Raw genomic sequence first — 21,395 nt, 5'->3', positions numbered from 1 at the left:
CAGACAGACAGACAGACAGTTAGACAGACAGTTAGACAGACAGACAGACAGACAGTTAGACAGACAGACAGTTAGACAGACAGACAGACAGTTAGACAGACAGACAGTTAGACAGACAAACAGACAGACAGTTAGACAGACAAACAGACAGACAGTTAGACAGACAGACAGACAGACAGTTAGACAGACAGTTAGACAGACAGACAGTTAGACAGACAGTTAGACAGACAGACAGACAGACAGTTAGACAGACAGTTAGACAGACAGACAGACAGACAGTTAGACAGACAGTTAGACAGACAGACAGACAGTTAGACAGACAGACAGCTAATGATGATTTGCAGACTAGGGGGCGGGGTTACTGGGGGATAGAGAGATAGTGTAGAGGTGGAGGGAGGCTGGCCAGTGGTAGAGAGAGAGAGAGAGAGAGAGAGAGAGAGAGAGAGAGAGAGAGAGAGAGAGAGAGAGAGAGAGAGAGAGAGAGAGAGAGAGAGAGAGAGAGAGAGAGAGAGAGAGAGAGAGAGAGAGAGAGAGAGAGAGAGAGAGAGAGAGAGAGAGCTGTTCCGTGTCTTCTTCTGCGGAAGATAATAAAGAAGAAGAGACCTGAGGAGGAGGAAACCTAAGTAGCAGTATATTATGCTGCTGCGCGTCGCGGGGCTGTTTGTTTCTGCAGGGTAATAATAATAATAATAATAATAATGATGTAATAACCCTAGAAGACAGAAGAATGCGTGTGAATGTAAACCGGTGCGCCGCTGATGTCGTCCGCGGCGTCGGCGTCTCGTCTTCGAAGAAGGGGATCCTGGGCTGAAGGAGACAGAGGAGAGAAAGTGGCTTCTTTACAGCAGGCGGTAAGAAGCGGAGGCAACAACACTATGATGGTGATGCGGGTCGTGGTGTTTTCACAGCATCTGGTGGAAGAAGAATCTGCACAAATCTCAGTCCATCATCATCATAAATAATGAGGAAATAGTGAGATGCTAGTAGTAGTAATAAACCTAATGATGTTTCGAGACATTTGAAACTGAACAAATGACTTTTGTGTCCCACATTGTGTAATTGATAATAATAACTAGCCTGCTGCTACGACTAAACACTAGTAGAATCGTTTCTCATGTCGTTGTTGTGTGGATTATGATTTTGCAGCAGCATTTACAGATGCAAAAACCAGCCATCTGGACTCTGGATTGCTTTGACATTGTTGGCTAATATTATATAATAGAATTAATGGACAATTATATTGCCTGTTGTAGCATGTCCTGGTTAATGGTGTATGTGTGTGTGTGGGAGAACATCGTGTTTGCTTTTTTAGTTTTTTTTTTTTTTATTATAGCAGCAGGCCTACTCAGGTTCAAGTCTTATTAATAATGTCTCCACCATCATCATCATCACCACCAACGTCATTTGTGATGTTCCGTTTTAAAAGTTGCGTGTTTCCCCCGACAGAGAGCAACATGTCGCCGTCACAGTTCTCATTGACGTTATGATGATAATAATAACGTCATAATACTGAGACAAGAGGCTCCTGGTGGCCGCTTTAATAATCAAGCCTACATTTACTTTAGACACTTTAAACACGAAGCTGAAGTTGGCATCCGATCCGAACTATTCTCCTGCCTGGAATTATTAATAGTAGCCTGTTTAGCAAAAACAGATCAACAAAAACAGACTTGAATCAGCTGTGAACAACTGGGTCTGGGCGGTGCGTCCATGTGACCTGGACATGTCAATGTCCAATGCAGACATGTAATAACTGGTGCATAATTGTGAAAATTATTTATGTGTTTGTTTATTGTTTCACAGGATAAACCCATTGAGATGTATAGCATCTCGTTTTCAAGGGGGTTTTGTAACATGAAGCACAATACAAAGATAAACAATAACAACAACACAAACAATGGATCACCACAAATTATATATATATATATATATATAATACTAATTATTATTAATAATAATAATAATAATAATAATAATAATAATAATAATAATAATAATAATAATAATAATAATAATAATAAATACATAGAAAATAAAGTCGGAATTTACCAATTCCAAACCATTGAGTGAAGGAGAAAAGCTTTGGAACAGAAAATATGTCAGAATGTGAGTCTATGTTGATTGATATGGTTCTAACAACTGCTTCATATAACAGTATGTTGATTGATATTATTGTTCTAACTGTTAGGGTAGCGTTTAACTGAGCCCAAAAGCAGAACACAGGGAGAGGAGAATGGAGTGGTTTAGGTTGTTTAATCCGATAGGTACCATGCAGACAGGGTTACAGTGAATACAGGAATGTACAACAGCTCCGAGCAGGAGCCCTCCCAGTCCACCAGGTCCTGGTTGGCCCGCTCCGACTGGCCATTGGTCTGCGGGTGGTACCCGGAGGAGAGGCTGACAGAGGCCCCATGGGGTCGGCAGAAAGCCTTCCAGACCTGGGAGATGAACTGGGGACCTCTGTCGGAGACGATGTCCACCGGGATCCCGTGAAGGCGGAAAACGTGGAGCACCATCAGGTCCGCAGTCTCTGAAGCAGAGGGAAGTTTGGGGAGAGCGACAAAGTGAACAGCCTTTTGAGAACCGATCGACAATGGTTAGAACGACTGTGTTACCGTGTGAGGGAGGCAGGCCGGTGACGAAGTCCAGGGCGACGTGTGACCAGGGCCGCCCAGGAATAGGTAGTGGGCGGAGTAGCCTGGCAGGTGGTCGGTGGGAGGACAGTGCAGGCAAGGATGAAGGCGCGGGTGTCTTCCCTCATGGAGGGCCACCAGAAATGCCGCTTCAGCAGGGACAGGGTTCGGTTGATTCCAGGATGACAGGCGAACCGGGAGGTATGGATCCACTGGAGCACCTGGGAGCGGACAAGGTCAGGGACAAAAAGCCGGTTAGGTGGGCCGTTACCTGGATCAGGCTGGGTGCAGGGCATCCCTGATGACGGACTGGATCTCCCAGGTGGCGGAGGCCACCAAGCAGGTGGGGGGAAGGATGGTGTCGGGGTGAAGAGGGCCCTCTTCGGGGGCAAACTGACTTGACGTTCTTGGAGCCGGGCCTGTAGGTCAAGGTGAAGTTGAACCGACCGAAGAACAGCGCCCATCGGGCCTGGCGGGAGTTCAGGTGCTTGGCCGTCTGGATGTAGGCGAGGTTCTTGTGGTCCGTCCAAACGAGGAAGGCGATCTCGGAACCCTCCAGCCAGTGCCTCCACTCCTCCAAGGCCAGCTTGACTGCCAGGAGCTCTCGGTTTCCGATGTCATAGTTGACCTCCGCCGGGGACAGGTGGCGGGAGAGGAAGGCGCAGGGGTGTAGCTTCTGGTCGAGGGTGGAGCGTTGGGAGAGGACCGCTCCCACACCGGTATTGGAGGCGTCCACCTCCACCACAAACTGGCGGGACGTGTCCGGCTGGACGAGGATGGGCGCGGAGGTGAAGCGCCTACGCATCTCCGAGAAGGCGGAGTCCACTTTAGCGGACCAGACGAAGGGCACGGAGGGCGACGTGAGTTGGGTGAGGGGCGCGGTGAGCCGGCTGTAGTCCCTGATGAAACGTCGGTATAAGTTCGCAAATCCCAGGAAGCACTGGAGCTGTTTGACGCTGGCGGGCCTGGGCCAGTCCACCACTGCCTTGATCTTCTCAGGATCCGCCCGGATCTGGCCGCTCTCGATAATGTAGCCGAGGAACCTGATGGAGGGGATGTGGAACTCACACTTCTCAGCCTTGACAAACAGTTTGTTCTCCACCAGGCATTGGAGGACCCGGCGGACATGCTGGACATGTTTACTAAACACAGCCTCTAGGTCATGATAAACAGGTGGGTTAGCGGAGAGGTCAACGGGTTGTTTTGCAGCGTGAGAATTGGCGACCTCTAGTGGAGAACGAGTAGACTGCAGGCAGGTGGCGTGGCAGTGGGCGCTCCACGACGTGACTGCGCCAGTAGGCCAGTTTATGACAGGGTTGTGTAGTTTTAACCAGGGCTGACCGAGCACTATAGGTGCATGGGGGGAATGGATGATGTGGAATTGAATAACCTCGTTGTGATTATCCGAAAGTAATAGACGGAGCGGTTGGGTGTGGCGAGTAACATGCGCAAGCAGTCTCCCAATTCAGCCCGTTGGCATTGAGGGGGATAGCCAGCGTGTCGGTGCCAATGCAGAAGCGGGAGACTATGCCGGCATCTATGACGTTCTCGTCAGCACCCGAATCCACCACAGAGCGGACAGAGGGAGTGACTGGTCACCCCAACTCAGGGTGGCATCGAATTGCATATTAGGACGGGAGCTGGGGGAACATTTTCGGCTCGAGCAAGTGCCCACCACGCTGACCCGCAGTACATACACGACCGCACCAGACCGGAGCCTGTGGAGACGTTCGTCTGGGGAGAGAGGCGAGACCGACCAAGGTCCATTGGCTCGGGAGCCGCCGAGGACGGAGAAGAGTGTGCGGGGTGGCACGGAGGGGGGTAACGCTCAGGAACGGAACGGGCGGCGTGCACGGAGGAAGAAGAGCGAGGTGATTCGGATGACGGAGAGCGGGTAGCGCTAGCCCTCTCACGGTGGCGTTCGCGGAGGCGTGTGTGTCCATGCTCCTGGCTAGGTTAACTAGCTCGTCCAGGGAGTTTGGTGTCTCTTGGGTAGCCAACCCGTCTTTGAGGACGTCATTGAGGCCCTGGCGGAATAAGCCTTTTAACGAGATGTCGTTCCACCCGGAGCCGGCAGCTAGCATATGGAATTCGAGTATTCACTAACACTGCGGTTTCCCGGACGGACGGCTAGCAGGCCGGCAGAGCTATCCAGGCCCCCCGAGAGGGTGATCAAACGCTCTTCACAGCTCGGCGGTGAAATCGACAAAAGAGAAAAAGGTGAGAAGTATCGTTGGAGTGGTGCCCCGTTGCCCATGCCAACGCTTCTTCTGTAAGCAGACCCGACAGGTAAGCGATTTTGGATTGATCAGACTGGTATGTGTGGGGCTGTTGTTCAAATACGAGCGGGTATTGGAACAGGAATGAGCGGCATTTTGGTGACGTCCCCGCCGTAACGTTCTGGCGCCCGGACATAGGGCTCTCGGTAGTAGTGGCTGGGGTGGAGGTTGCGGAACAGCGAGGTGTGCGGCGATCTGAATAAATTGTTCGTCTTGCCTATAGCAGAGCTGGCAGCGAGAGTTCCGATTTGGGCAGAGGCCGCGTCGATCGCGCGCGTGTGTTGATTTACCAATCCTGCGTGACCGTCGAGGGCGGTCCGGAGCCGGTTCAATTCTCCTGCTTGACCGTCGAGGACAGTGCGGAGCCGGTCCAATTCTCCAGCGTCCTGTGGTGCTGGGCTCGTCATTGGTCCGAGTGTTGTGTTACGGTAGCGTTTAACTGAGCCCAAAAGCAGAACACAGGGAGAGGAGAATGGAGCGCTTTAGGTTGTTTAATCCGATAGGTACCATGCAGACAGGGTTACAGTGAATACAGGAATGTACAGCAGCAGGAGCACTCCTTGTGTTCCGCGGGAGCGTCCAGGCGGGTGGTGTCTCGTGAGACAGCGTAGGCCGGCGGCAGCTGGTCCTGGGCACAGGGAGACAGAGGTTAGAGCCAGGCAGGGAAACAGACAGAGCAGCAAGGGAGGTTACGTCCTCGTACCTAGGTAGGAATAATGAAAGACCCCCACCACCCCAACAACAGCCTGTTCATGCTGCTGAGGTCAGGCAGACGCCTGCGAACACCAGCTACTAGGACAGAGAGACTTCGGCTCAGCGTTCTTCCCCCAGGCCATCAGAGCCTTGAACACTGAACTCTCCACACACAAGCACACATGAGCACACACACGACACACACACTGTACACGCTCACACACTAGCAGCCACTTTAACATGAGCAAGCACTCACTCATGCTGCACACGCTCACACTTATGGCCACTAAGGAAAGGTCACTTTAAGAATAGTATAGTATAACTTGAGATTGTATAAAATAGCATGTACAGAAAGACCCAGTGCCTCATCCGTAGCTACCAGTGTATTGCACTACCACAGGACCTAGCATGTCCTACCATGCTCTGTAAATAACTCATGTACATATACCGATATACCCTACTCTGTTTACTTGTTTTATTGCACAATGTCGTTCTATTGGATTCTATTATATATTATTACTATTGTATTTGCACATCGTTGCGGGCAAGACCCCCCGCATTTCATTGTATACTCACTCGTATGCCGTGACAAATAAAACTCTTGACTTGACTTGGTACAGCAACACTCGGACGGTGAGTGGCAGGAACCACAGGGCTCATATCAGCGCTGTGATTGTAACACTAACAACAACTGCTTCATATAACAGTATGTTGGTTGATATGGTTCTAACAGCTGCTTCATATAGCAGTATGTTGATTGATATGGTTCTAACAGCTGCTTCATATAGCAGTATGTTGGTTGATATGGTTCTAACAGCTGCTTCATATAGCAGTATGTTGATTGATATGGTTCTAACAGCTGCTTCATATAGCAGTATGTTGATTGATATGGTTCTAACAGCTGCTTCATATAACAGTATGTTGATTGATATGGTTCTAACAGCTGCTTCATATAGCAGGATGTTGATTGATATGGTTCTAACAGCTGCTTCATATAACAGTATGTTGGTTGATATGGTTCTAACAGCTGCTTCATATAGCAGTATGTTGATTGATATGGTTCTAACAGCTGCTTCATATAGCAGTATGTTGATTGATATGGTTCTAACAGCTGCTTCATATAACAGTATGTTGATTGATATGGTTCTAACAGCTGCTTCATATAGCAGGATGTTGATTGATATGGTTCTAACAGCTGCTTCATATAGCAGTATGTTGATTGATATGGTTCTAACAGCTGCTTCATATAGCAGGATGTTGATTGATATGGTTCTAACAGCTGCTTCATATAGCAGTATGTTGATTGATATGGTTCTAACAGCTGCTTCATATAGCAGGATGTTGATTGATATGGTTCTAACAGCTGCTTCATATAGCAGTATGTTGATTGATATGGTTCTAACAGCTGCTTCATATAGCAGTATGTTGATTGATATGGTTCTAACAGCTGCTTCATATAGCAGTATGTTGATTGATATGGTTCTAACAGCTGCTTCATATAGCAGTATGTTGATTGATATGGTTCTAACAGCTGCTTCATATAGCAGTATGTTGATTGATATGGTTCTAACAGCTGCTTCATATAGCAGTATATTGAAGCCAATAGAAGTGTCTCCTAGGAAAGGTCAGCTGCTATACTATTATTTTGCTATAGCCTATCACAGTTTAGCATAAGAGTTGAACCCAATTGAAAACACATAGCAAACAGTTTGTATTGTATTTATATTAAATGTGTATTATAAACTGCCTCAACTGCTTTCACAGTTTATTCTCTATACAGACCACATAATACAGGCAGGGACCGAAACTAAAGGCCGCCGCCCGCCAGGGGCGGGCTGTTTTTACCTTTGGCGCATGACACTTAGAGGGCTGCCCGCCGTGTGGCGTGTAGACGTGTAGTTCATAACTTCATCTTGTGCGAGTACAGATTATAGCCGCTCGTCTTTTTTTTCTCCGCTGCGAGATCGTTAAAAAACTACAAGTCCCACATCGCACTAGGTCCAATCACAGTAGAGTGACGTGACTGGTTTCATGAGAAAAAAAGCAAATGACCAATCGGAAGCTATCATTTTGGCTTGTTTACTTCATCTGCTCTAGACAGTCTATATCGGACCTCCAAGAGCTAACGTTACTGTTTAAACAATGACCCAGTCAACTATTCACTTTTAGTTTAATACATGACGAGGCATTGTCTAACGGTATCTAGCTGGCTAGCTACTGATAGCTGCTGATATCAACAAATGCTCCAGCAATAGTCTACTCGAGTGCATAATACCTCCGGTCCCTCGTTAGCTAGCTTAGCTAGCTCACGTTGATCCATATGTCCCAGTAAACTAAATTGTCTTAACGTTATCTACCGGGCTAGCAGTAGCTACAGATAGCTCCTGATATCAATGTCTTATAACATTGATTGAATGCGTATTCTAGCTGAGGGCATGTTGAATGTGATTTGACAAAAGAACGGTAACGTTATAAATAGGTCCAGCTGCATCGCCGGAGAATCCTTGCATGCTGAATGTAGGGTCTAGCTGAATATAGGGTCTAGCTGCAGGGCCGGATAATCCTTGCTGGAGCTGGAGGCTACTCAAGTATACACACAGACTGTTGTGAAGGGCCAGATTAAACCGAATATATATATTTATTTATATATATATTTAATTGTATTTGTATATTCTCTAATATTCCCTGATATCCCTTGTATATTCCTTGTACAATATGCATTGAATATCCATTCTAGCCTACTGAACATCCCATAATAGTCTCCATTCTACTATTGGTCGAGACCTTGGTGCCAGGCTGCCATACCCCTCAGACCCAGTTCAAACGTACCGCTCCACATGTACGAACAAGTCCTAGTTCCGCGTAGGAATCTGGCTACCGCACCACTAATGGGACTATTTGTTCATAGTGCGTATATATACTGCGCTACTAAAGTAGGACTTTCTTTTCAGTCCAGTTTCTTACCCTCCAATAGAGTCACAGACGTAAAGCCTCCCCGCGACGCCACGTGTGGGAGTAAGGCCAAGTTCGCCTACCATCGGTATTGAGACATCGTGTATATTAATATTTGAATAGTCATATTTGGCACTATATCGTCGAGTTGGACGTAGTCTATTAAGCTAATAATAGTCTGTTAATATATAGTGCTTCGTGCGGTGAGAATACTACCGTAGTCAGTACCCCATCGTTTCGGGCAGAGAACTGGCTGCTTACCCAGGGTGGTTGACCCCATGTGAAGCTGCACCCGAGGAGCCCCAGAGCCGACGAGCGAGTGGACCTGTATACCGGATTATTCTACCGACGACAGCCCGCCTTCCCAGGCACGGATTATGCTTTGTATACTTTGATTATTCCATGGATAAAGACCCCCGACACTGCCGTGTGTTGGAACCCCCCCCCCCTGGAGAGGACGCAAGGTGAGGAGACGCTCTGCAAGACGAGGTCGCTTCACGTCTCTCCCCCGTGGACCGGAGAGAGCCGGCCCACAAAGAGTCCACCTGCTTTCATCTGTGGTCCAAGGATCGCCGGCGCATTGAACGGCACTACAGTGGGTTCACCTGGGATACCCTTGGCCGGACGAGGCAGCCGGATTCTACCCCCCCCCCCCCCCTCCTACTCCTGTCGGCTTACAAGCGACCGGATTAACCCCCCCTTAGTGTATCTAGTATATAATCATTAAAGTATCATTGCTGTTATTCCTTAACTATTCCAGGTCGTATATTTACCACCTGCGCCATCAGAGATTGGACATTCTCTATTGATATACCGACGAATACTCTTTGCCATAAAAGTGCATACTATTTCAATTCATAAATGTAATTAAGTGATTAAGTGCTTGCTCTACACACCATTGCTGTGTAGTAATAAACGCATACTTCGACTTCGTACATTTGTGTTGGATCCGTTTCATCTACGTGAGAGTGTTTATGATAATATATTTATGCCGTGTACTGGGTGGCCGAATATTAAGTACAAAGGTAGTGGTAGTAAGTATCATATCTAGTAATACAGTCAGGGAATTGTACCCCTCAGTTACACAGACAGTGGAGCTGTTTGCAGATAGCAAGCATTTTGACTTATTGCGTGGTGGCGATGTCTCGCAGATAATACAACTACAAGTATGATTATATAATATATATTTTATTTAAAAAAAAAATTATATAAAATATATATATATATTTTTTTAATCAAAAAAAATGTGGCAGGTAAGAAATATGCTTGGCGGGTAGACTCTTCCCATCTACCCGCCACAGGCCGGTGAGTCAAAAAGTTAATTTCGCTCCCTGAATACAGGTCTAGATCAAGTAATGCTATACATAGACTCACCAAACCTGGAATGGATTAACAGTGTACAGAGTCTTTGAAACCATGTTTCAGATTCATGAAACCTTTTATCTACTTGTGAATACATAGGACACAGTTCTTTCTCTACACAGACAACATTAGACTAGGTCTAAAACATAATGTACTTTGACTCATCTAACCTGGAGTGGACTAGATGAACAATAAGAGCCTGAAAACACTGTTTTAGATTAGTGTTACTGTTTTCTCCTCGCAGGGATAAGACTAGGTCAAGTTCAAAAACTGCTATGCTTAGACTCAGCAAACCTGGACTAGATTAACAATGTAGTAGCGCCCCCTTTGCCAATAAAAAACAACCACCACAATGGTTGCAATGGATAAAAGTGTTCTTGACGCATGCGTTAATGATCGAAAAATGTCCATCTACTTGTTGCAATAAATGGAGATCTTTTTACTCACAGTTCCTATTTCGTTTCCAATAAACAAACACAGTCTATCCCAATAATAGACAAAAAACGGAATCCAATATTAATTTATGAATTAAATAGCATGACAACTTTCATTCCGAAAGTTAGGCTACATCGTTGATGCTTGAAATGTCTCAGCTTCCATGTTAACATATGGTTTTGTTCTTACTTAATAGCGAACGTGAGATAATCCAACAAGTGAGCTAGCTGGCTGCTTTTGAATTGAATTACAGCACGAATAGCACAATTGTACCTGCTCCAGAGCAATGCAATATTAATTTATGAATTAAATAATACGACATGCCATTTCTTTATTCTAGTCCAGGTAGGGCTGGGCGATATGACCAAAAACGTTATCGCGATAAAATTATAAAATTATTTTCATATAATTCGATATCGATAATTATCGTCGATATAATGTCTGTCAAGTTTAATTAACATCTTATGCTGCTGCGAATGTCTCAAGTCGAGTTGATGTCGTCATCAGTCCGCGCACGTTAACAGTAGCCGACAAGCGGAGTATCTCATGACAATAAATATGACACTAAAACTCTCTTCCGCCACAATATATTGAAACGACGTCCACTGTATACCCCACACTACTTAAACGTGGCCTCAGAATTCAAAACACACACATACTCGGCACGTAAATATATAAAACAACGCCGTGCAAGCTAACTAGCCTAGCCAGCCTGTTGTTTATAAGTGGTGTATTCCATGACAATGTGCTAAATATTACACTAAAATACTCTCCTCCGCCACAATATATTGAAACGACGTCCACTGTATACCCCACACTACTTAAACGTGGCCTCAGAATTCAAAACACACACATACTCGGCACGTAAATATACAAAACAACGCCGTACAAGCTAATTAGCCTAGCAAGCCTTGTTGTTGAGTGAGTCCTAGTACCTCTGGGTCTCCTTCCGGATCTCGTTCGCTCTCGGCCATCTCCTTCACTGATTGGTTGTTAGCTGTTGTGCGTAAGCACGTCATCACGTAACGTTGGTTGTTGTTAGTGAGTGTGCTGAGCCGAGGCTGAACGGAGCCAAGCTTGGAAATCGATATATCGAAACTTTGCGACCACGTTTCATGTTTTTTTTCGAGGAAATAATTTATCGCGATAGTTATCGTTATCGTTTTATCGCCCAGCCCTAAGTCCAGGATTGATAAATCTAAGCATTGGAGTTTTTGATCTAGACCTGCAGGGCCCTCATTCATCAACGTGTTCTACGCACAGATCTGTGCTTACCCTGTGCGTACGATCATTTCTAAGCAAAGAGTGGGATTCATCAATTTCGATTTGAACTTGACTCCGTGCTTACATCTACGCACAGGTCGGACCTGGCGTACCTCGCGCCCAGTGGTAGAATATATTATTACAACAAGGAAATGAGCTTCTGTGCATAATAACACTGGCATGTTCTGTACGCACCGTAGTTCATTATAGTTCATTGTAAAATAGCAACAGTAGTGTAATTATGGTCAAAACCCTATAAATAGCATTTGGAATAATAGATCTTTCTCTCAGAATGAATGCAGCATGGTTTATATAGCGTTATCGGAATATACGGGGTGTAGGCTACTGACTGACTGCGCTCCGCGTAGCTTGATTGATTGATTGATTGAAAAGTTTATTAACAGATTGCAGAATGGGTACAGTACAGTACAGCTCAGTACATACAATTGTTAATTGGGGATGCAGACCAACTTTCGTCTTGTTTACATCAGGGTCCCCCATTTTCAATTCATCATAAATCATAAAGCTCAACTCGTTATTATTCTGCGCAGACCGCAGAAACACGGGAACGTTTTGATTATATTTAAAAGGCTTTACGTTAAACGAAACAAGTGGAACTTCGAAGCTGTAAGCCGAATACAAGTCATATGAATATAGTGTTCTTCCCCCTTTTTACTGTATAAGAAAGAATAGAAAACGCATTGCAATGACACTATAGTGGACAGACTATGTATATGATGGGATTCAAGTTCGCGTTTTTGTTGCTCATAGGCATGCTGTCAGAGTATGATATCTTAATCAAACATTCTAGAACATTTGTTGTCACAGATCATGTCCTAATAGAACATAGGCTATGGCATGGATCGTGATATTGTGTGGACTGTTATTATTACTGTACACCGGTACCACCCATTGTGACAACAGCCTTGTGAGTCCCGCACACAAACATGATGGAATTCAAGTTCATGTATTGAAAGGCAGGCTATCATACATGCAGTGAGATTCATTGTTCTTGTATATGCTCTCGTATTATATTGTTTATATAGGCTACCCAATACTGACATCAAAATAGATTGTAGTATGCCTCTAGAAATCATATGCAGCAGGTAGAAAATTGACGGGAGATCCATCGCGATTTGGAATAAAATTGAGGAGAACTTTAATCCCTGGGGTATTAATCAAACAACACGGGAAAAGGCAGTCATATTCCAGCGCGGTCTTTATTAGCCGACAACAAAATAGATGCATCTAAAAATCATATAGCCAATCGAACACAACTAATAAAGGCATTCATATTACAGCACGGTTATAATGACACACAACCAACGCCAAACAGTGGTCAACGAACGGTCTTTATTAGTATTTTGAGCTGTCCAGGCAGAATTGCAGCAATGGTCTTAGGGAGCCGTTGATATCTGACATCACCGTTTACGAGTCCGCCTTTTATTTATCCCACAATACGCGATAGTGTCTTCTTGGTTCGACAGCAGTGAACAATCTTCGTGGAGTTTCTCAGGGTTCCGCTCGGGTCCGTCCATTATTTCACATCCCATGGGGGGTGTTTCCTCATTTTCATGACCATATATGGATAATCATGCACGAGCATTGACGGTAGAACAAAGTGGTATTCATCAACACGGAGGACCATAGAGCCTGCGTACGCACGTGTGATGAATGCCGACTTCCCTGTGCGTACGCTAGTTCTACATTCCGTGCTTACGTGTGGAAGTAGGTCAAGTTCTACGTCCACGTTGATGAATGAGGGCCTGGTCTTTTGTGCATTGATCACTAGATTGATACATTTCTTAATACGAGCTTCACTACTTGATAACAAGATCAAGAACATGGACATTGGGACAACACCTTTGTTTTTTTTATTTTTTTTAATATATTGATCTTTTTCCCCCTCCATTTTCCTCCGATTTTCTCCCATCCCAATGTTAGTCGGTATGCCAATTCCCAATCCCCTTCCTGGTCGCTGCGCACTTACCCCCCACAGTCGGTCTGGGAGAGTGGAGGCTACCACGTGCTTCCTCCGACACACGTCCAGCCAATCAACCGCTTCTTTTCACCTGGCAGCGCGGATTCTCATTGAGAGGGCGTAGCGTGTGGAAGGATCACACTACCGCCCTTAGATCCTATCCGCGCTTAGCAGGCGCCCCGACCGAACTGTAGGAGTCGCTGTTTACAACGACCCGGACCCACCCCGCCAGCTTCTCCCACCCTCTAATACTGCCAATTGTATTAGTGTGAATGGCCAGCCAAGCTGGTAACAACCCCGGAGCTGTGAGCTGGATTCGAACAGGCGAATCTAGCCGCTCCGGGGTTTGGTGACGAACGCAATCTCCGTTACGCCACCTGACCGCCCCCTGGGACAACACCTTTGTGATGATTTCCATTGATGGTTTGCAGTAGGGGTATAGCCAAAAATGTACCTCACAGTATATAAATTTTTTTGTATGGTATTACTATTTACTATTTTCACAGTATATTTGTTTTTTACCATTTATTCCTGGGGGCTAACTATGAGGTTTCTACTGGGCTCTTCCATTAGTCTTCTGTAATCTGTATATTATGACAAAATTGACATTGAATTAAGAATGAGTTTAGGTCATTGAACTGTCAGTCTGTAGGATATAATCTTCACTCGCACATGTGCTCCAAAATAATCTTTCTGGTTTGTACACAATTACACATCTATTTTAGTCACAAATGCGAGTGAAGCACTCACACTGTCGAGTCCTGGCTTTAGGCAGAAGCACTAATACGCAACACAAACGCTCACACTGTCTTAAACCCTATCCGCTCAACTGGTTGTATAGACACCATGTCCTTACATAGGTACTCCGTTATGGAATTAGTAATGTTCTTCCACCACTTGCTTTTATTTGTCACACGGATAGCCACTGGAAAATGACTGGGCTAGCAATGTCTGTGTTGTGGTTTTTCATTTAACACCACTTGTGGAGGGACTGCGTGACAACTCTCTTGCCATTGCTTACAGATAATAGTTTTCTGCTCAAGGTCCGTCTTTTTAAACCGAAACCACTTCCAGATGATAGACGAAGCACCTAATTCTTCTTATTTGCAAATGTGATATTGTGTTTTTACTTAATAGCTAATGTGAGTAATCAAACAACAAGTGAGCTAGCTGGCTGCTCAGGCTAAGTAGCAGCAGGCTAATGTTATTTTCAGGAACAAAAGCATTAATTCCGAAAGTTACATTGTTGATGCTTGAAATGTCTGAGCTTCCAAGTTAACGTAATTTGTTCTTAAGCCATGTTTAGACGGAGAGAGTCTGAACAGAAACCGCAAAAGTCGTCTTGCGGTCTCACTTTTAATTTTGCGTTTAGACTAGTGTTTTGGGATGGAATTCTGTGTGCAGACGAGGCTGTAAAGACTCGAGACGACGGAGCCCTGCTGTCACACGATTGGCGCAGATGTCACATGACCAGAAACGTCAGTGGCCAATCAGATCGCCTCAGGTCGTTGAGACAACCAGACGTGCTGTGAAGACCCGCCCTACTCTGCCTCTGATTCGCAGACTGTGGGTGGGGGAATGTGATTGGACCAAAGCAGAGTCACTCACAGACAGGACAGATTCTTGTGTATTTAAAAGTACTGCCAATGTAGCCTTCAGGTGATCGCCATGGATAGAATCAGACATGCTTTGTTTACGCTTCTAGGCTACTGGCGCATGCCTGTGATGTAAGCAGTACGCGCGACGAGAGCCTTGACAACCCTTTCGTCATAGTTTTATGCGGTTTGACAGTTTAGATGAGAGCGCAAAGGTTTATCGTTTCTAGGAATTCCACCCAGGAAGGTGGTCTAACTTTTTAGCGGATTCTCCCCGTAAAAACGCTGTTGCCGTATAAACAAAAGGCACATCCGAAAAAATATTTTTGCGGATTCACCTGCTAGCGTTTCCGTCTAAACAGGGCCTTAGTTAATAGTGAATGTGACATAATCCAACAAGCGAGCTAGCTGGCTGCTGTCATTGCTAACAGCCACTAACAGTTATGCTACCGGGCTAGTAGGGCTGGGGAACATGTCTATGTTCCCCGGGTCCTATGTTCCCCGGGTCCTATGTTCCCCGGGTTCTATGTTCCCCGGGTTCTATGTTCCCCGCTTTGATGCTACCTGGCTAGTAGGGCTGTACCGAATAGTTCAAAGCTTCGTTCATAACGTTGACATTCGAATTCTAAATCAACATTTGAATTATTTGTATTTATTATAATAAAAAAATATATAGGGCGGCTGAGTGGCACAGTGGGCAAGGCGCTCGCCACTAACGCCGGATATGCTGGTATCGAGCCCAGCTCTCTGCGTTGCTTCCGGCTTGGCCGGCCGTCATACTAACACAATTGGCAAGTGTTAGAGGGTGGGAGAGCCGGTGGGTGGGGATTGGACGTTGTGGACAGCGACTCCTACAGGTCGGTTGGATGACGCCGGTGCGGCGGAAAGAGGAAGTATCGGGGGCAGCGTGAGCCTCCCACGCGTTACTCCTCGCCACTGAGAGTTCGAGCTGCTGCGGTGAAAAGATGCGACAGGCTGCCTCCTCGTGTACCGGAGGGGACACGTGATGCAAGGCTTCTATCCTCACTACAGCCGACCAGTGGGAGGCATAGTCTAGCAACGTTCAAGACAGGGGAGGGAAGAATTGGAAATACGAAATTGGGATGGGAGAAAAAAATTTAAAATGGGGAGAAAAAGTGGATAAAAAATAAATAAAAATAAATATATATATTATTATTAAAAAAATATTATGTGTCTATTCATTTTGTTTAAACCAATGGGGTTTTTCTTCACACTTGCAGATAAAGATTAGGCTACACTAATATTATAGTATTATACTATTATATTATATGACTCGTAGTCATACAAATTTAAATAAAACATTTATCATAAATGATGTAGCCTATCTGCATCCGATTGGCGCTCGGTGCTCCATCAAGAGACGTCACCATCACTTTCGTACCAACCGTGCCCTTATTGGATTATTTATGTTGACGAAACTGATGAGTTATATTCATTAACTCTTTCTCTGCCACGCTGGGAACGGGATATGACTATGTGCTGCCACGCATTAAACCAATGAAGTCGCTCACCTTGTTTGCAGCACGTTTTCATTTATACGCTGATGATACAATTGTTTACACAGTGGCTTCCTCTTTAACTCAGGCCATAGAGCTTCTACAGGATGCTTTTAATACACTACATTACTACAACACTCCTTGCTAAGGCTAAGACTGGTCCTTAATGCAAAAAAGACCAAGTACATGACCTTCTCTCGCTCTCGAGCTAATACAGCTGTCCCTCCGATTCTGACACTGGAAGGGACATGCCTTGACAAAGTAGCATCCTATAAATATCTGGGCATATGGATTGATGAAAAGATGGCCTTTGATGTTCATATTGGGAACCTACTGAGAAAACTTAGACCTAAACTGGGCTTTTTCTTCCGGTTAAAGAAATGTTTCCCGTCTGAAGCCAGGAAGAGAATTGTGCAGAGTTCCTTTCTGCCTGTATTAGACTATGGCGATGTAATCTATATGCATGCTCCTTCCTCCCTGCTTAAAAAGCTGGATTCTGCGTACCATACTGCCATACGTTTTGTAACGGCTGCAGGCTCTCGCACCCACCACTGCACTTTGTATCAGTCATTAGGACGGTCCTCTCTGTACCAAAGAAGACAATCACACATGTTGATTTTTATCCTTAAGTCATTGCTAGGTAAACTGCCCTTATATATCTCCAGACTTCTGTCCTTTTATACTTTTTTAATACCAGACGAGCAGCAAATGGGATGCTTTTAAATGTTCCTTTGATGCAGTCAGAGCTTGGCCGATCACGTGATTTTCCGAAGATCGGGATCGGCAAAAAAAATAAAATAATGAACGGCCAGCCAAGCTGGTGGCAACGGCGGGAGCTGGGCTCGAACCCAGCATCTCCTGCATTGGTGACGAGCGCAATCTCCGCTACGCCACCTGACCGCCTAAAGAAAGTTGATTTAATAAAAAAAAAATGAAATTCATTGGCGGCCAGGTAGCACAGAGGACTAAGCACCTGTCTACCACCGCAGATACACTGGTATCGAATCCAGCTGTCAGCGGTGCCTCCGGCTTGGCCGGTCGTCATACTGACACAATTGGCAGTGTCAGCGGGAGGGAAGCCGGTGGGTGGTAATCTGGTCGTTGTAAACAGTGACTCCTACAGGTCGGTCAGGGCGCCTGCACAGCGAGGAAGGGATCTGGGTGAGGTAGTGTGCCCTCCCATGCGTTACACCCAATGAGAGTCCTCGCTGCCAGGTGAAAAGAGGCTGCTGGCTGTCTCCTATGTATCGGAGGAAGCATGTGATGGACTTCAGGGCTCCCTAGACCGACCAGTGGGGGGCAAATGCGCGCAACGACCAGGAAGGGGAGGGGGGAATTGGCATAACGACTAAATTGGGATGGGAGGAAAATACAAGAAAAATAGGAGGCGAAAAAGTGGATAAAAAATATATATATAATAAATAAAAATTCATTTAATCAGATTAATCACTTTATTCAAATTGAGGATTTAGTTTGAGGATATTTATAAAAAGAATAAATATATATATATATATATATATATATATATATATATATATATATATATATATATATATATATATATATATATATATATATATATTTGTTTTTTGATTACCTCATAAAATATGACGACAGACATTCAAAGCTTCATTCGAATACTTCAATAGAAGCTTCGAACGTAAAAAAAATTACATTCGGTACAGCCCTACTGGCTAGCTAGCGAGCTGTACCCAGCATGCCATTCAGTGGTGTAACAATTAATAGGGTCCCCTCTCAGTCTCAATACACTACACAGTGTAGGTGCCAGTAAAAACAAGGGAAATATAATTTTCTTTATAATTTAATGACTATTAGAATATTAGAAAATCGATGCCCATCCCTAATTTCTACCGGTATAGGGAGGTGTAGTCTGACGTCACTTTGGACCGCCCGCGAGGTCCACCCGTATAGGGATTTATCATTTGGAAAATGGATTATCGGCTATTGTAACAATTCTGCCTCATGAACATTGGAAAGCTTTCCATTTTTGCACAAAATGAGTCCCCTTCTATCACTAACATTATTGTTTAAGCATTTTTGGTTGAAATAAAATTCGATTAATTGCGAATATTTTCATGTTGAGCTATAGATAGTGGATGAATACACACAGGTACACCATGCAAATGTAATTTCTCCTTTTTCACAAGTCAGAAAAAAGTTTCACTAATCTGAAGCAGTTTTCAGGCTCTTATTGTTCATCTAGTCCAGGTTAGACGAGTCAAAGTACAGATGTTTTTAGACCTGGTCTAATGTTGTCTGTGTAGAGAAAGAACTGTGTCCTATGTATTCACAAGTACATCAAAGGTTTCATAATCTTAAACATGGTTTCAAAGAGTTGGTAAACTATTAATGTTAATCTACTCCAGGTTTGGTGAGTCTATGTATAGCATTACTTGATCTTAGGCCTGCCACGATAACACATTTTGCTGGGCGATTAATTGCCCCCGAAAATATCGCGATAAGCGATATTATTGCGACCGGTTAGAGAATTTTTTTTTGAGGAATTTATTTCCCCAAACTTTTATTTTGAAGCCCACCGACCGGAGCGGAAGTATTGTTGTTATCATCCTAGCAGCATCTCGTCCGGTTCTGTGTTTTTGAGCTAATGATAAAACAAATGTTGAGATTGTTGGTGAGCAACTAACTTTAGGTTAGTTTTAACGTTAGCTACTAACGTTAGATGCAGCTACTACAGGCAATGAACGATGAGGAGGAAGCGTCAAAGCCGTATAGAATAGAATAGCCCTGTGGTGCGTAGGCACGGGAGCGCAACTCGATTACCTATTTAAACGACCACATCAAACAAGAGGTGGACGCGGGCAAATACTGCGGCATGGTCATGCTGGACCTACAAAAGGCCTTCGACACTGTCAATCACACCATTCTGATTGACAAGCTAAAAGCAATTGGTTTTGATAGTCTATCAGTGAGCTGGATGCAATCCTACCTGGAGGGGAGAGAGCAGATGGTGGAGGTAAACGGTACCCTATCCCCCCCCCTCACAGTAAACTGTGGTGTTCCACAAGGAAGCATACTAGGTCCGCTACTGTTCCTAATTTATGCAAATGACATGTCGTCAGCTTGTGACTGCAACTTGTTCCTGTTTGCGGACGACTCAGCCCTGCTGGTCTCTGACAAGAACAAGTTGCAGGTTGAAAAAGCCCTCAGCTCAGAACTAGGCAAAATCTGCATATGGCTCGCTGATAACAAACTATCATTACACATGGGCAAAACAGAGTCCATTCTCTTCGGTTCAAATAACAAACTCAGCAAGACCGACGGCTTCTCAGTTACAGTGGGTGACAATATTGTCACAAGGAAAGAAGATATTACCTACCTGGGTTCCATCCTAGAGGCAAATCTTTCCTGTGACAAAATGGCATCCAATGTAATAAAAAAAGTCAACCAACGAACACGATTCTTGTACCGGATCTCCTCACTGGTAAACAAGAATACCCTGAAGACTCTAGCAGGAGCACTCATTCAAGGGTACTACGACTATGCTTGCACCTCATGGTACCAAAGCACCTCAAAGGCGCTAAAAACAAAATTACAAACATCTCAAAACAAACTGGTCAGACTACTGCTTGACCTTACTCCTAGAACCCACCTCACCCCTGCCCACTTTGACAACCTAGGATGGCTTAGAGTAGACGACAGAGTACAGCAACTTGCAATGGGCCTGGTCTACAAGATACACTACACGACCAAGGTACCCATGTACATGACAAAATACTTCCCAAAGGTCAGTGAATACCACGATCACAACACCAGAGGGAGCTCCACAAATCATGTTAAACCCAGATTTGGCTCAAACAAGGGACTAAACACGTTTCGCAATTATGCCACATCAATGTGGAACGCCCTACCCAAAGCTGTAAAGGAATGTGAATCACTACCCACTTTCAAAAACACTCTCAAAAAACACCTAAGGGAGACTGCAACTCGAAACTGGCCCCTGTAAATGTCCGAACACAACCCCCTCCAATGTACAGTAAATTACCAAGTATGGTCTTGTCAATAATCCAATGTACAGTGTTGTTTGTACAGTTGTACAGTGTCCCCCACCCACCCCTCCTACCCAACCCCCCCCCCCCCCCCCCCACTCCTACCCAACCCCCCCCCCCCCACCCACCCAACCACCTCCAATGTACAGTCCCCCCCCACCCCCACCTACCCAATCCAATGTACAGTTTCTACGCCTAATGTATATACTCTTTTCTTTCTGGACTCTTTTTGTATCACAAACAGTACTGTAATTGCAAATCTGGTATGTCATAAATGTATAGATGTAGCAGTACTGTCTATCTGTATGTCATGTATGTCATATATGTTACGATGAATTGAAAATGGGGGACCCTGATGTAAACAAGACGAAAGTCTTTCTCTGGTCTGCATCCCCTTAACAATTGTATGTATTGAGCTGTACTGTACTGTACCCATTCTGCAATCTGTTAATAAAGTTTTCATTCATTCATTCATTCATTCACCTGTTATAATAAATGTATTCATGTTTAACTTGTCCCCGTGTCCAGTCCTTTGACTAGTCCCACCCGTTCATTGTAAACAATGATGCATGTAATTGTATTAACATTATTCTGTGTTGTAGCTATGCTATACGTTGTATTTCGTTTGTTAGCTATTTAGCTAATGTTGTTGGCATT

The 21,395-nt window shown here is 44.8% G+C and overlaps 1 protein-coding gene across 1 annotated transcript in view; it reads left to right on the top strand.

Annotated features, from left to right (window-relative positions):
* The first annotated feature begins 663 nt into the window (after nt 1–663).
* LOC311246140 (adenylate cyclase type 3-like) overlaps nt 664–21,395 on the top strand; it is a 114,594-nt gene continuing 93,862 nt past the window's right edge. The window contains 1 exon segment of the mRNA XM_084336249.1: nt 664–851. The gene's annotated coding sequence lies outside the window, so the exon portion shown is untranslated.

This window comes from Notolepis coatsorum (genome assembly GCF_963971535.1).
Source record: "Notolepis coatsorum genome assembly, chromosome: 19".
Lineage (NCBI taxonomy): Eukaryota > Metazoa > Chordata > Actinopteri > Aulopiformes > Paralepididae > Notolepis > Notolepis coatsorum.
The sequence above is the reverse complement of the archived record's forward strand: the minus strand, read 5'-3'. Positions and strand labels throughout refer to the sequence as shown.